Source organism: Bidens hawaiensis, unplaced genomic scaffold (assembly GCF_021521415.1).
Source record: "Bidens hawaiensis isolate Kalapana, Puna unplaced genomic scaffold, B.hawaiensis_p1.1 tig00032748_1, whole genome shotgun sequence".
Taxonomy (NCBI): Eukaryota; Viridiplantae; Streptophyta; class Magnoliopsida; order Asterales; family Asteraceae; genus Bidens; species Bidens hawaiensis.
In genome coordinates this window covers 166,795-184,802 of record NW_027495584.1, presented here as the reverse complement: position 1 = coordinate 184,802, position 18,008 = coordinate 166,795, and the positions used below count along the sequence as shown (strand labels likewise).

Below are 18,008 nucleotides of genomic sequence, written 5' to 3'. Positions count from 1 at the left end.
ACGGGGTAGAGGTAAGACTGTCTACATCTTACCCTCCTCAGACCCTACCATAGCTTTGCTCTTGGTGGGATATATTGAGTACGATGATGATAATGATGATATTATATATTTTTAATGTTCAACCCAAATAATATTTTATATAGTTCATAAGTATGTATAGTCCACAACATTATGTTCTTTGATTGTTCAGTGGTTGATGATGTGTCTATCTTCGATTGTTTAAGATTCTGATTATTGAAATTTTTGAAAAGTTGTTGATGAGGCAAATACTTTTCAAATAGGCAACTCGAATACAAGTAACCCCCTTTTTTAGCACAATTAGAGAGTCGTTGATGTACGCTTAAAAAGATTTTATTATGGATCGAATCAGAAGCATTACTTCTGAATTCAATTATGTTGATTGGGGTAAAAGCAAACCAAGAAGGAGAAGGCTATAAAGATCTCTTAACCCCCCAACGTGTTGAAGATCATTAAATTGCTGAAGATCACGAGAAGGCGCCCAACGTGTTCTCTAACTGCTAGATTGAAGTCTGAATACTTGCATAAGTATTCAGATCTTGAGTGGACAAGCATGATATGGGAGGTCCAAAGTTGACAAGATGGTCAAAGTTGGTCAAGTATTGTAGCTGCAATTGGAGTCTGCAGCTTAAAATACATTTGCTTTTGTCTAGCTTTTGAATTTAAAAGGAATTATGAGTCACTATATGTGTAGCTTGAGCATTCAATTTCCTTCGGTCAAAGCTGAATCTCATGGCTTAACCTTGGGGATGATACAAACTTAGGTGCTGTTTGTTTTTTCAGAGGTAAAATGTCTGCAGTCTGCGGACCACATCTGCAGACATCTGTAGCATAAGAGGTGGATCAAACCTCTGCACTCTGCAAGAAGAATATTGTTTTTTAACGTCTGCAGACTACTAAAACTTTCAATATAAGCTTCTATACCAAAAACATAAATTATTCGGCAACAATTAAAAATATAAATCCAAATTTTATACCTCTGAACTAGCAAATTATAAAACTTACATAAACAATTTTCCACATGAATGTTTTTTCCTCTAAAAGTTTCTTCAATTGTTTTCGAAAGTAGATAGTTCATACAAACGAATGAAACGAGCCAAAACTCGAGCTTAAAACAACTCACAAGCCAATGACATAAACCTAAACTTTCTATAAACCTTTTTCAACAAAAACTTTCTATAGACTTTTTATAATCCTTAACTTTCTACAAACTTTTTTCAATTAAAAATTAATAATACTTGAACAATTATGCAAAATTATAATTGAACAAAAAAGAAAAAACTAATCAATTAACAACTCAATTGAACAAATCAATTAACAAGAATTCAATTAACAAAAACTTAATAACTTAATTGATATCTGATGGAAATAATGAGTTTAGAAGAGGTTGGAAGACTATGGTCCAAGTCTGCACCAAGAAGAGGGCGCGCAGACGTTTTTTAATGAAACGTCTTCGAAAAAACAAACAGTCTGCAGAGGGCAATGTCTGCGCGTGGTCTGCGCGCTGCAGACAAAAGAGGTCAGGAAGATCTTTTATAAAAAACAAACACCACCTTATACGATGCACAACTCAGGTTCAGTGATCCAGAAAAGTTAGTTGGTCCCAAAGCAAGGCAGTTGGAATATTTTATACTCTATTTGAGTATTCGGTTTGAATCATCATCAAAGCTACATTTGTTAAAACAGAGGAGACCTTTAAAGACTTGCTGCTTGATTTTCGGCTTTAGCACTCATAAAAATAAAATAAACTTGACAACTTCAGGAAAACAGCAATCAAGCGATATTCTTGCTACTTTTCTAGCATACAAAAACATCGAGGATGCTATTTCTCGATACTTTATTAGGAAAACATTCATTATAAAACAAATTCCATAACTTAGAAATCAAACCTAAATAATCAATATCGGTCATTGAAGAAGGCTCGTAACCTGAAACTTGAAGGCTCTTGTACATTGACATAGTGTAGGTGAGTTATACCATTTAGTTTTCAGATAATGTACTCATATTGCTTCATTTGCCTTAGAATATATAAACGAGAAGAGGAATGCGCATACACACTTCCTAAAAGCTTCTATCCTCTCTATAGGTATAAAGAGTAGTTTGTAATTTTAGAAACTAATATCTATTTGCATTTTGGCGAAGATGGTTATTGTAGCGACAAGAAGTCCTGTCACATACTTTAGTTGTGTATGGAGATCGCTCCGGTTTGAGTATGATCCTTCAGATATTCGTACTCGCATGGCATCATCATTTATCATATGAGACGCTTCCACCCTAGCAATGCCACATCGCATTTAAGTCTGTTTGTATCACTATGTCACGACTAACATTGATTCAGACACTCAAGTAAGCTCTGGAAAATATATTTCAGTCGTTTGTTGGTGTGAAAACTTGGCTTTTCAAAAACATTAAAAAGAAAAAAAAAGGAAATGTGATTTGTCTAAACATCCAAAGAGTCAGTCAAGCATGATGAATATAACCCTTTTGAGTCTGCACCTTGAACCGTTCACCTGATGAAAACAAGTGAAACAATAAATCTCGATTGACTGACGTTATAAGATTTGGTTTTTGTTAAGCAAAATACCTGTTGATAATGGACCAGAAGATATTATATTCCAGAGACAAAAGTTTCACTTGCTTATAGTAGAAGACAAGTAGAAATTCCAGAATATAGAATTCAGGGACATGAACCCAACACGCGCTTGAAGAGGAATAGCCCTGTAACATAACATGCCAAACCATCATTAATCACTCATCCAAGGATCTTTATGTTTCATACAGACAGAATCCAGTCTGAACAGAATTTATACGCATGAGATTAACCGTGCAGAAAAAAAAATATTATTTATTATTAAATAATTTAACATATAGATTTTTTATAAAGATCCACTAAATTAACTTTTTTAAACAGCACTATAGTAACTGCATTTTAAACAGAAGAGATGGGCGCATTGATACCAAGATTTGGGGATTTTAGGTGACAGAGAATATGTCAATGTGTTCTAAAATGAATCAGTAAAGTCGTTTCACAATTCATATTTAAAGATGACAATTTCGAGCAATCTGCTTATGAATGAGTTAGTTCAGGTTATGTATCTTTAAAGGGTGAAAAGGGTAAATTAAAGGGAAAAAACAGCTTTTAGAAGAAAAGGCGAAAACAAGTTGAAAGTCACCTAAAGCGTATCTTTAATATTAAAATCATCTTATATCAATTAGAAGAAAAATATATTACTAAACTAATATTATTTTGGTAAATCAAATTTGACACACCAATTATATAATTTTTTTTCCAAAAATAAAAAATAAAAATATTAAACATTTCGACCCCTTACTCATCAAATCTCTAGCCCAAGAATCTCTATTCTATACCAGTCCAAAAAAACACCACAAATAATACCTGCATAGTCTTAGTTTCTTTCTTATGTAACCAAAAAACACAAATTTGTTTGTAATGTTATCATTTCTAAATAAGAATTTTATTTCAATACTTTGTAAAGAAAAGACTATAAATGACCCTTATCCCTGTAAATTTTGTGCACTGCAGAGATTAATTTAACGACACAAAATCAAAACCAAAATGGATAAAGAAACTATATGAATTCCATTACTGCTTAAGCCAAGCTCACAGTTATATGCATAGAGAGAGAGAGAGAGAGAGAGAGAGACCAGAAATTAATCACGCTGACGGGAATCCAGAACCTAAATCCTGCAGCAATTAGATTGAATATAAACGAACTGACAAGGGATAACTGTATGTTACTAATTAGTTTTTTTTAATAGCAAGTAAAGTGGTTACCAAAAAGTAATGTAGGAAGAGCGTCTTTCTGATACTTATTTGGAAGCTCTGAAAGCTTCCCTTGCCACAAATTATTCCAAGCAAATACAACAGCAATAACACATGGACCAAGTATAATTTGGTTCAATATAACCTGCAAATTTTTATCATAAAAACATTAAAATAACAATCATTCTTGACTCATTTATTTATAGAGTAATAAAAGAAGGGTTGTTTTTAACCTTGGTTATTATGTCCTGTGCTGTCTGTTGTGGCATGCAACGATCAAGATACTGGTACCAGACATAAGACCCGGGCCCATACAAAAGGAACCCGTAAGAAGCCATTCGGAGGGCTCGGATTCAATTATGGTCCAGCAGACTCCATGTCACATTCTGATAATAATACATTACATCTGGTTTTAAATCTCAAAAGCAAAATAGTCAAATTACAATTTCAGACTTTAAGCCACTGAGGCTATGGCCTAGTGGTAAGAGTGATTTCCTCTTTGGTGAATGCCCAGGATCGATCGCTAGGTGTAGTATGTTTAGGAGATTTGTCATTGCCAATTTGCCATTCAAAAAAAAAAAAACAAATTCAGAGTTTGAATTTGTGATGTCGATAACAGAATGCCAACAAAATGCCAACAAAAACAGATTGTATGCTTTGCATGTATAAATTTAAACAACAAAAGTAACATGTATAAGAATAACTAATCCGACTACAAATGTATGTTACAGATGAATTATACACAAAAAGGAATTCTAAATCCAGTTGGCATAAAAATGTTAACAGTTTCTTAGATAATATAAACAAAGGCTAAACCACTATCAGGACAACAAATGTAGCTTTAGATGTGAAAATTAATAAAAATAAAAAAACTTTTTTCGTTGGGTTCGTAGCTTGTTTTAGTTTTTCCCTAAGAAGCTTAAATAAAAGAACGTGTTGTGACAATAGTCAGTAAAAAAAAGAATAGCATTGATGACGGTAACAATGATGATAAATATGGTTTAATATTAACCTAACTCATGTACGGACTTCTATTCTGTGCAAAGCTTTCAACTTTTAACTCGTGAAACAGAAAAACTAAACATCAGATTTCCATCAAAGGTTTTTTGTACGTTTACAAAGAACAACCATGAACTTCAAATGGATCTGACCAGCATTACAATTTGAATCTCCTCAACATTTGTTTTAACAACTTCTTTCTTGTTCGTGTCACCATATCCACACTTTACTTGTTTTGAACTCTAAGCACAACATCACGTTAAAAAGATGATATGATAGGATGAATGAACGGGTGAAAAACAATACAACAAACTTAAAAATAAATGACTTCATATATCGTTGGAGCTTATAAAAGAATCATATAATCATTTTAGTGCTGTTCTAATATTCAACTTCTAAATTCTAATTTAAACTTACTTCTTCGCAGACTTGTCAATATAAATAACAACAGCAGAAATCAAGGCTTACTCTATTCATTTACATGACTAATTCGAGTCACTAACATGAAAAGTTTAACTTAATTTTGAACATGTGAAAAACAAATGTAGATAATCTTTAAAAAATTCAAGATTGAATCATCAAGCAAAGTTATAAAGTTGAATACAAAGATATGAAATTCAAAACAAAGTAAAGAAAAGAAATGTTAAGTTGGGTTTTGGGTAACCTGATTAGAAGAATCAGAAGGGTGTTGAGTTTGGAGTGATTTGGAGTTGACCCATCTTTCTCGAAGCTGAGCAATGGTGTCGCCAGTTAGGGCAAGAGTGGCGGCTGTGGCGGCAGGCTTCAATGGGAACAACCATCCGCTTGCTTCACCGGAAACCTGAGATGATGATTTGGATTTGGGTGGTCTTCTTCTATTTCGTCCGCTTTCAGGCCAGTTAAACCCACCACCACCACCCAATGACCCCATGCTTATTATTATTATTATTATTATTATTATTCTGAGGCTCTAGCTTGCACACACAAAGATACTAGTAGTAGTCAAGGAGCTTTATACTTTTATTCCTCATATGTTACATAGTTTTTGGTGTTTTTTTTGTTTTCTTTTTCCGTTTTTGTTTTCCCTTTTTTTCTAGTTTTTATATTTTTGGTGTTTTATTGTTTTTCTTTTTTATTTATTAGTTACTGGCTTTTAAAATCGTGCGTTACACGGGATTTGTCAAAAGATAAAAAAGGATTTGCTATTTAAATAAAGAAATAAAATTAAATATAAAAAAAGAAATGTAATATATATAATACAAACAATAAGAAGTTTAGAATCTCAAATTTATAAATTTGAGAAAATCAATTTATATACAACATTTGATATTTTATCACAAGTATTCTCATCGTCATCAAATATTAACAAGACTGCGTCTCTAATTATCCTGGATAATGAAACATATAGTGTCCATATTAAAAAACTGGGTATCGAATGAACAAACCAACCCTAAAAAAAGATTGTTCTTGACTAGGGATGAGCAAATTCGGTACTGGTATCGAACTGGTACCAAAGTTTTGAGTTTCGGGATCGATGCGGTACCGGTATTTTCCAAATTTTTACCTTCAATACCGGTACCATACCGATACCGAACCGAATATTTCATTACCGGTACCGGTACCAAGAATTCGTGATTTTCGGGATCGGTATTTTCAGTATCGGTACCAGTCGGTACCGGTACGGTACCGAGCTCATTCCTCTTCTTAGCTATTTTCTACTTGTTTAAACTTCCTTATTTATACTTGTTTGATCTTCGATCATTATTTTACTTCTAATTTCCTAACTATTTTATAACACAATTACCAAAATGATTTTGATACATGGCCCATTGATAGCAGGGGTGTTCAAAAGAATCTGAATCCGTGTCCGAATTATCCGACTATTCGTATTCGAACTATCCAGAGTTTCGGATATTTGAGTCCCGGATATCCGAAAATTCAGATTTGGATTCGGATTTTGTGAATAAAAATAAAGTTATATGAAACCTATAATCCAAATATTGCTTAACGAGTAACCAACGGGTTAGATGATTATTTGAAATACAAGGCGTCTAAACGAGTGCTAATACGATCAAACGTTGTACTACAACAACAACAAAGTGCACGTGTATGTGCAAAGTGGTGGCAGGAAATTATTTTGAAATCTTCATATTGAAGATTTATGTATTAATCAATGTAGGGTAGAATCGACTCGATCAATTTTGCAATATATATGGGAAGCAATTGTTAAAGTTCAAAATATTATTCGGCCTTCCTCTCAATAGAAACAGGTATTCATTTTATAGCTTTAATTGTAAATTTAATATTTTAAATTATAAGAGTAGGTTTTAGGGTTATAACCAGGGTAGGCGTTGAGTGATGCAAACATGTTCTAGACATGGACTCATCACCCATGCTTAAACTAGGTAGGATTACCCAAAAGCCAACCACGGATATGACTAGTTAGGTATGACCTTGCTTAACCCCAACTTACCCTAACTTGTAATAGGATCAAAGGATGGACCTTTCGTGTTGTTATGTTAACAACCATTATACCAATGAGTTATCATGTTTACTTTTAAACTATGATAGTATATGTAACATCCGGCTTCTCGCACCACCAATATTGTCCGCTTTGCCCACAAAGAGCTCACGGATTTGTTTTTGGTTGCCCAGGTGGAGACTTCCCAAGAGGTCATCCATCCTGCTACTACTCCCACCTAAGCATGCTTAACTGTGGAGCTCTCCTCTCGTCCACTACCATTAAGCCCAAAACGCGTTGGTGATTTAAGAGGCAGGACATTTACTTATGAACCAAGGATATCTCTTGTCAACGGCCGATGTGGGATTTGCCTAAAGTGTTACAAACACCCCCCCCCCCTTTGGACACATCGTCCTCGATGAGGTTTGCCCCACCATCCAATCCAGGATGTAGAATTTGCCTAAGGTGTACCTCGCGACACCCCCGGGGACTCACCATCTCAGATGAGGTGTGCCCCACCACCCCGAACGGCACAAGAGTGGCTCTGATACCACTTGTAACATCCGGCCCCTTGCACCACCAATATTGTCCGCTTTGCCCATGAAGAGCTCACGGATTTGTTTTTAGTTACCCAGGTGGAGACTTCCCAGGAGGTCACCCATCCTGCTACTACTCCCACCTGAGCAGGCTTCAGCTACCGCCGCACCATAATATTGTCCGCTTTAGCCGGGACGTACCACCATCGCCTAACGGATTTCTTTTTGGTTGCCCAGGTGGAGACTTCCCAGGAGGTCATCCATCCTGCTACTACTCCCACCTAAGCACGCTTAACTGTGGAGCTCTCCTCTCGTCCACTACCATTAAGCCCAAAACGCGTTGGTGATATAAGAGGCAATACATTTACTTATGAACCAAGGATCTCTCCTGTCCACGGCCGATGTGGGATTTGACTTATGTCAAGTGAACGGGAATATCATGTATTTAGTTTCTTTTACTCTATAACTGAGACTTTACATCTTGACTTGTGAATTTTACACTTTTCATATTATATACATATGCAAAACTTTATAAATTCTCACCAACATTATTGTTGACAAAATATATTATTTTAAACGTGCTGTAGGTTGAAGTTTAATTTGAGGATTGAAGAATAGATAGTTGGACCATTAGGTTATTAGAAACATATCATAATAAAATTCAAAGTTATTGTATTGTTATTTAATTAGTGCCAAATTGTGTATTTGTGATTTAATGAAATGAAGTAATTATATTTTTCACATTATAGTGTCATGAGCTTCTGAGCAATCTGTACGTACCGCCCCGACATATTCCGCCCCGGCATATTACGCCGAAGGTCGGGGTGTTACATTTAGCTGGCAAACTCGCCAAAGACTCCTTCACTCAAAAATGTTAACAAGCAAATGATCTGCAAGGACTCATTCATACTGATGTTTGCGACCCTTTCAAAACCATGTCTATAAATCCCGAAAGATACTTCGTTTTTTTATTGGCGATTGAAGTCAATATGCTTATGTGTATCTTATAAAACACAAGCATGAAACTTTTGAAAGGTTCAAAGAGTTTCAAAACGAAGTTGAAACCAACTTGGAAAAACAATTTTAAATGCTTCGATCAGATTGAGTTAGAGAGTATCTCAGCTTGGAGTTCATAAATCATCTAAAAGAGCGTAAAATTGTTTCACAGCTGATGTGCATGCGATGCATATATAAATATTTGGTTAGTTTTCACACGAAATCGGGTTTTAAAAATGGTTTTCACCTAAACTTAATAAAACACACACAAATGGCAAGTGTACCAATCGTACATGTAATATAGTCGTGGTAAGAACCGAGTATTAATCCGTTGACACGTAAATTTCAATACTTAATCTTTGCAATTAAAATAACAGTGAGAAAAGATCTTGATTGGTTTGTTTTCAAATTAAATTTTAAAACTAGTTGCTTAAATAAAACAAGCTAAAAAGTCTAAACGAGATAATAAAGTAATAAAGGCTACCACCATAATTTGGAATCCACTTGACTCTTTTTGATGACGAATTTCATAAACATGTGATAAACTCGCTTTTAAGATAAAGATAGAATAACCTCTTGTTAAAGACAATTATTCTCATGACATGTTGGAAAACTAGAATGAACAATTTACAAACTAATCACCACGAGTCATGCATAATATAAGTGAGGTAATCTTTAAAAACATATAATGATTAGATTCTATTTCATGTTTATGACATTCAAATCTAACAATCCTTTGGAAAGATTAAATGAACAACAAATAACCCACCTAAGATTGATTAAAATAGACAACATTCATGCATTCCTTTGGTTTATAATCTTTCAAGACTAGCATAACAACCTAAGTATTTTGCGTTAACAATAACTAAAAGAATATTACGACTAGTTAGATTGATTATAACAAGTGTATTCTTTTTTCAAATATAACACAAGGATGCTATGAGCAAATACTTTATAATGATTCAAGACTCCCTTTTACCATTTCTAGTTTAAAGGCTACATGTTGTATGCATGCATACAATTTATAAACAAATGATAGAAATTTAAAGTTTTTTAAAAAGGATTATCATTTATTAATCTTGAAATCATTAATCGAGCATTTAAACACAACTTTTTACCAAAAAATAATCATGCATATGTCATTGCTTCAAAGATAATTACCACATGTTTATTACAATCATCAAACTAGTCAAGTTTCATCACAAATCATGGTGGTAAATAGAAATTTAGCTCATAATGAGCATAATTAAAACATCAAGAAAACAAAGAGCATATAAAACTCATGGTAATTAGAATGATCTAACCAAGAATTCTGTTAAAGATGTATGGAGATGATAATGCTCTTTTCCAAATGTTGTTGAATCTTCCAAGCCTTTCTTCACCCTCCAAAATACTTGAATTTGGGAGATGTGATACTAATTTTTATCAAGTTTTGATTAAGTTTGGATGCCCCCTTTGAATGCAACAAGTGATTATATTTATTAGGCAAAATTCTAGAACTGAACATGGGGCATGTTGAAGCTGAGCACAGGGGCATGCTGTAGTTTTGAGCATGGGGGCAGGTTGCAGTTTGAGCATGGGGGCGTGTTGGAGTTGAGCACGGCCCATGTCCGACCAAGTTGTCAGAGTAATTAATGCGCATGCGCAAGTACGTCAGAGTCTTTAACCACGGGTGCGTGTTGGAGTTGAGCACGACCCATGTTGCTTCCTTTCAGGAGACATGTACTTTTTGTCTTTATATGAGGCCAAGCATGGAGGCATGTTTAGGTTGAACATGGGGGCATGTTGCACTTGTTTCTAGAAGCAAGCTTTTGTCTTCACATGTAGGTGGCCATGGGGGTGTGTTGGATTTGGACATGGCCCCTGCTCTGAGAGTATTTAGCGGAATTTCCTTCTTTTGCTTCATGTTTTAGTTCCTTTGCTCGTTAAGGCCATAATCATTCTGGAAAACAAAATTAAAGCAATATGTACCGGTTTCAAGTATTTTTAAATAAATATATGTAAAATATGGAGTATTTGATGTATAATTGATGTATAATTTTGTGTACATCAAACATACCCACACTTGAACCTTGTTTGCCCTCAAACAAGCTAAACGTAAAAATTCTCCAAGTGACGATGGTTTATTAGACCGAAGCTACAACATCCCCAAAAGTTAAGGTAACCTCGAAGAAAAACGCAAGAACAAAACAACCAACGGGGATCATATGAATATATGTAGTGACGTGGGAAAACATGGTTTGTATGTTATGAGTTTCTTTTTATGCAAAACTCCACGTTCTCACAATGTTCACTCACACTCGGTTTTATATCTGATCATACATGTAATGTTGTATGTATATGAACACTCGTGTCAAAATGTGACTTGTGAAAAATAAGCTTGTCAAGAGATCAATTCTCCACCCACTTAGTGAAATGTTTGTATAAACAAGGAGGTAATATATGTTGGTGTTTGGTTTTGGTGAAGGTGTGGATGGTGTGTGGAAGGTTTGTTGATATGAGGTTTATGGGTTAAAAGAAAAGTATTTACAAACAGTTATAATTTGATCGGGAGCTGTGATAAGTCTTCCATGCTTTTTGAGTTCACAACATTCTGCTCCTTTTATCACCTTTTTTTTTACATATAAGTAGTGACCAACAATTGAAATATAAGTCTTGGTTGTCGTCGGTCTTCTTGAAACTGATCTTGAAATAAAAATAAAGTAAAATAGTTTGAAGTTGAAAGGGTTTATATGGCTAGTTGGTTTTGTGTAGGGTACAAGGGAATGTTTATTTGGAGTAGGATTGATATGGCTTGTGATCGTGTTTGAGGGAAGGTTTTGGTAGGTCATATATTACCTCCCTCTTTATACAACATTTCGTTCGGATCTTGAAAAGTATGCTCAAAACAAGTTCTAAATCACAAGAAACAAATGACTCACTCAATCCGCCAAAAACATAAGCGATGATATAAATACGGCTTGAAGCTTCGCTCACGGAAATGGAAGGATTGGGTATAAACACCACATTTTGCATAAAGTTTTTCTCAAGAAATACAAACCATATTTTCGGTTTTCACATTAAGTTAAAGTCGATTCGGTGGTTGGTTTGAACGTGCGCTTTTTGAAATGCAACGTTAACCCTTGGTTTTGTCAAAAATTTATTAAAAGCTTAACAGTCTTTTATTATTTATTATATATATATATATATATATTTGTCACAAATATTATAATTTGAAGAGATTTTTAAAAAAATTTTATTAGACAAAACAAAGTTCAAGTAAACCCCTTCCCACACTTGAATCTCACATTTCCCTCAATGTGAAAAGATATATGAAAAAAACAATACAAAAATGTAGGGTAAAGGTGAAAAGTAACTCCCCTAAATGCCGGCGGTCTTTGGTTGCGTCCAAAATCCACAATTGTCTTCCAGGTAGATGTTCCAGCAAAAGAAGCAACAACCATCCAAACAAACAACAAAAAATAAAAGCCATAAAAATAAAATAATATAATGTCTAGACTGCGCACAGAGCAACTAGTACCCAAATAAGCTAAAAATTGTCTAAACATTTCCCGAAGAAGTTTTTTTTTTATATAATAAAAAAATATGTGCAAGTGCCAAGTTTTTTTGATTTTTTTTATTGAAAATAAGCAAAAACTATAAACAGTTGCCAAATTTTAGTAACGGGTCTTTGGCTGGACCCGACCTCGCATTCATTCGTCCTTGGGGTAGAGGGTGATGATTGTTGAAACACCCTCATTTGAACCAATGATATAATGCTTAAGACGATGACCATTGACTTTAAACACTTGTCCTTCATCATTTTCAAGCTCCACGGTATCGTAATCAAATATCCTCTTTACCAAATACGGTCCTGACCAACGGGATTTCAATTTCCCAGGAAATAAACGAAGGCGGGATTTGTATAACAACACACGATCACCCACTTGAAATTGTTTATGTTCTTTTAATTGGGCATCATGTTATCTCTTCGTTTTTTCCTTGTAATTCCATGAGTTTTCATAGGCTTGATTTCTTAAGTCTTCAAGTTCATGGATTTGAACGAATCTGTTTTCACTTGCACATGCTAAGTTGAGATAGACCGTTTTTAAAGCCCAATAAGCTTTATGTTCAAGCTCAACGGGCAGATGACATGTTTTCCCATACACAAGTTTAAACGGTATTGTGCCAATGGGTGTTTTATAAGCAGTACGAAAAGCCCAAAGAGCATCGTCAAGCTTTTCGGCCCAATTTTTTTTCAGTTTAAACCAACTGTTTTCTCGTGAATTCTTTTGATGCCTCTGTTTGTGACTTCAACTTGTCCACTGGTTTGTGGATGGTATGGTGTTGAGAATCGATGGTGCATTCCATATCGGGACAAAGCTTTTTCCATTTGGGCATTGCAAAAGTGGGTCCCTCGATCACTAATTAAAGCTTTCGGGGTACCAAATCGTGAAAACAACTTTTTAAGGAATTTGACAACAACTCTAGCATCATTAGTGGGGAGGGCTTGTGCCTCAACCCACTTAGAAACATAGTCAACCGCTACTAGGATGTATCGGTTTCCAAAAGAACTTGGAAACGGTCCCATGAAGTCAATTCCCCAGACATCAAAGATTTCACAAACTTGAATGCTCTTTTGAGGCATCTCGTTTCTGGCTGAAATATTCCCAGTTCTTTGACAAGCACCGCATGCTTGGATTAAGGACTGGGCGTCTTTGAACACTGTAGGCCAAAAGAATCCTGAATCAAAGACCTTTTTAACTATGAGGGTTACACCATGGTGTCCTCCAGTGGGTCCTTTGTGGCAATGTTTAAGAATTTCCATGGCTTCATTTCCGAAAACACACCTGCGTATAATCCGATCTACCCCGACTTTGAACAAGCATGGATCTTCCCAAAAATAATATTTGAGATCAGAAAAGAATTTCTTACGCTGCTGGTGTGTTAGACCTTTTCACATGATTCCACATGCTAAATAGTTTGCATAATCGGCAAACCAGGGGCATTCATCTTGATCTTCTGTCAAAATTGTTTGAATGTGCATAAGAACCTCATGGGGAAAATTGTCATTTATGTGAGACCCCAGTGGTTCGTGTGAAGCTGGGCACTTCAAACGGGAAAGATGATCGGCGGCAACATTTTCCGCACCCCTTTTGTCTTGAATTTCAATATCAAATTCTTGAAGCAGCAAGATCCAACGGATTAGTCAAAGCTTTGCATCTTTTCTTGTTAAAAAGATATCGAATGGCTGCATGGTCGGTATAAACGATGGTTTTCGAAAGAACAAGATAAGATCTAAATTTGTCAAATGCAAACACCACGGCCAACAACTCCTTTTCGGTGGTTGTGTAACTTTCTTGTGCATCGTTGAGAGTCTTGCTAGCGTAGTAGATTGGGTGAAAATGCTTATCTTTTCTTTGACCTAGAATCGCTCCTACAGCAAAATCGCTTGCATCACACATGATTTCGAATGGTAATGTCCAATCTGAGCAACCATGATTGGAGCATTGACAAGTTTTTCTTTCAAATGATGGAAAGCTTTTAAACAATCTTCAGAAAAAACAAATGGTGCATTTTTTTCAAGGAGTTGGGTCATTGGTCGAGCGATTTTTGAAAAATCCTTTATGAAGCGGTGGTAAAAACCCGCATGACCAAGAAAACTCCTGATTGCTTTGACAGACGTTGGAGGTGGGAGTTTGGAAATTGCTTCGATTTTTGCTTTATCAACTTCAAGTCCAGCTTGGGACAAGAACAATGCCTTCACGAACCATGAAATGACATTTTTCCCTGTTAAGAACAAGATTCACCTCTTAACATCTTGTCAACATTTTTTCCAAATTCTTAAGACAATGATCAAAAGAGTCACCAAAAACAGAAAAATCGTCCATGAAGACTTCCATTGAGTTCTCGATCATCTCATGGAAAATGGCTACCATGCAACGCTGAAAGGTAGCAGGTGCATTGCATAGCCCAAAAGGCATTCGCCGGTAAGCAAATGTGCCATAAGGGCATGTGAATGTAGTCTTTTCCTGGTCTTCATGAGCAATGGGAATTTGAAAATAACCAGAAAAACCATCAAGGAAGCAATAGAACATTTTCCCAGACAAACGTTCAAGCATTTGATCAATGAAAGGGAGTGGAAAATGATCCTTCCTTGTAGAGTCATTAAGCTTGCGATAATCAATGCATACCCTCCAGCGTGTGACGGTTCTCATTGGTATAAGCTCATCTTTCTCGTTCATTACCACAGTCATTCCTCCCTTCTTAGGTACAAATTGAAACGGGCTTACCCAAGGTGAATCAGAGATAGGGTATATCAGCTCTGCTTCAAGGAGTTTGATTACTTCTTTCTTCACAACATCCTGCATGTTGGGATTTAGACGCCTTTGATGCTGAACCACAGGTTTGTAGTCTTCCTCCTTGAGGATTTTGTGAGTGCAGAACGAAGGACTAATGCCTTTGATATCCATAATTTTCCATGCGATGGCTTTCTTATGAAGTTTAAGAACCTCGAGCAACTTTTTCTTCTCGTCAATTGACAAGTCGGCCGAAATGATCACAGGGAGTTGGGATTCATTTTCCAAGAAAGCGTACTCCAGGTGAGCTGGTAGTTCTTTTAATTCCAAGGCTGGTGGTTCCTCGGTGGATGGTTTATCTTTGGGTTCAAGTTCGCTATTTACAACATGGAAAACTTCTTGAGATGAAGATTTCTCTTGACTCTCCAGTTCGATGATTTTGTTGAAAATGTGATCCTCTCGAATGGGTTCAGAGAGAGGTTTCTCGAGAATTTGTGTATCAAGAGCATTTGAGATGACAGAATTCCTCACATGGCAACTCACAATCGAATCAATAACATCAATGCAATAAAGTGAATCATCATGGTGTTGTGGGTGCTGCATGGATCTACCTATGTCGAATGTAACCTCCTCATCATTTACTCTAAGAGTCAGTTTGCCCGTGCAAACATCTATGAGTGCTCTAGCCGTGGCTAGGAAGGGTCTCCCTAAGATGAGGGGTACATTCTTGTCCTCATCCATGTCGAGGATCACAAAATCTACTGGGAACACGAACTTGTCAATTTTGACTAACATGTTCTCAACAATGCCTTATGGGTATTTTATGGATCGGTCAGCTAACTGGATGCTCATGCGGGTGGGTTTTGGTTCACCTATCCCTAATTTTGCAAAGACCGCATAAGGCATCAAATTGATACTAGCTCCTAAGTAGGCCAGGGCATTGCTAATAGACAAATTTCCTATGAAACAAGGAATAGTGAAACTCCCTGGATCAGTCATCTTCTTTGGAAGTTTGTTTTGCAGAATGGCTGAGCATTCTTCGTTCAATGTGACATGTGATAGCTCCTCCAGCTTCCTCTTGTTGGTGAGAACATCTTTCAAAAATTTGGCATATTTTGGCATTTGTGAAAGAGCTTCAACGAATGGAATATTGATGTGAAGTTGCTTGAGCAGCTCGAGAAACTTTTCATATTGAGCCTCCAACCTTTCTTTCTTCAAGCGTGCTGGATAAGGTATTGGTGGAATGTAGGTTCTAACTGGTTCTTTTGGTTGTGCGGTACTTGCTGGGACTAGCCTCTCTTGCACCTCTACAGGAATCTCAGTTTCCTTTTCCTTGGTTGGTTCTGAATATGGCTCGGCAACTGTAGTGGTTCTGCCACTCCTTAGGGTGACTGCATTCACAGCTGCATTTGGGTTGTTTATTGTGTTTCTTGGAAGGCCATCTGGTTGCCTTTCAGAAAGAAGTTGAGCAAGTTTCCCCACTTGAGTCTCGATGTTTTGTAAGTGTGCCTTCTGATTCCTCAGTTCTAACTCATTCTTCTGGAATCTCTCTTCGGTTAGTCGGTTCCTTTGCTCAGCTAGTTTGTTTGCAGTTTCAGTACTGACCAACAATTGTGCTAGAAGACTATCTGTTGTAGTTCCATTGTTTGTTTGTTGGCTGGTACTTGGCTCTTGGTTTTGGTAATGAGGCTTTGGTTGGGAGGTTTGGTTCTGGTTGAAAGGGCATTTGTCAAAACCAGGTGGTGCTTGATTGTTTGCCCCATCCCTCCAGCTGAAATTAGGATGATTCCTCCAACCAGGGTTGTAATTGTTCCCGTAGGAGTTGTTTTGTCAGCTTACAAAATCGACTTCTTCAACCTTCATGCTCTGCTGGCAATATTTTGTTTTATGTTCGCCCCCACACGTGTTGCATTTGGTCTTGGCTTTCACCAACTTTGTTTGTAGTTGCTCAAATTTCTTCGAGAGTGCTTCGAGTTGTGCAGTGACAAGAGTGTTGGAGTCAACTTGGTGCATACCCTTGTGTGATGGGGTGGATCTTAGTGGGCTGTAAGCAAAGCTTTCTTGGCTGCTTTCTCTAGGATTTCGAATGCTTCATTGGGACATTTGGTTCCGAGATCTCAGCCGGCAATTTGGTCGATAGCTTGTTTGTTTTGGCTTGATTGAGCGTCGAAGAATGTCTGGACTTGGAGCCATTTGTTCAGCCCATGATGTGGACATCTTCTTAGCAAGCTCTTATATCTCTCCCAGGCTGCGTGCAGCGACTCGTCTTCGTCGGTTCTGAATCCGGTGATGCTGGCTCGGTACTTTGCGGTTTTATCGGGTGGAAAGTATTTAAGAAGGAACTGCTCTACCATCTGGTCCCAATTGGTAATGGTTCCAGATGGCAGTGACTCTAGCCAATCCAAGGCATGACCTCGGAGGGAGAAGGGAAAAATCTTAAGCCTAGCTTGGTCTTCATAGCAGTTTTGGATTTTGAAAGTACCGCAGATTCGTAAGAATCGAGAGATATGAGACAAGGGGTCTTTATCGAGAAGCCCATGGAATTGAACAGAATTTTCCACCATATGGATGGTGCTGGATTTGATTTCGAAATTTTCACTGATTGCCGGTGGCGCCACACCATTGCCATAGCCTTCGAGGGTCGGCTTGCCATATTGGCTCATGTTAGGTTCGTTGTCTGGATTAATTAGAGCCGCCATGTTTTGTTCCATTGTGTTTTCTTCGGTTGTTATGTCCGCAAACGCCTCGTTTTTGATCGTCTCAGCTACTACGCATGAACGGTTGCGTAACCTTTGGTGAAGGTGTCGCTCGGGTTCCGAAAGTGGCGAAACAAGCTCAGGTGTGGGCGTGGTGGACATTCATTACTTAAGAAAATAACTAAACAAGTAAAAATAAACTAAAAGTAAAGAGGAAATAAATAAACTCTTTTTTTTAATAAGTTGAGCTAATTTTTTTTT

The 18,008-nt window shown here is 36.7% G+C and overlaps 1 pseudogene across 1 annotated transcript; it reads right to left on the bottom strand.

Moving 5' to 3' along the window:
• Positions 1–2,359: 2,359 nt before the first annotated feature.
• LOC143583970 (uncharacterized) lies at positions 2,360–5,711 on the bottom strand (annotated as a pseudogene). The gene is made up of 6 exons (XR_013144272.1): positions 5,466–5,711; positions 4,036–4,188; positions 3,815–3,947; positions 3,685–3,724; positions 2,603–2,736; positions 2,360–2,528 (listed from the first exon to the last, which is right to left on the bottom strand). The product of XR_013144272.1 is annotated as an uncharacterized LOC143583970 (transcript).
• Positions 5,712–18,008: the final 12,297 nt, after the last annotated feature.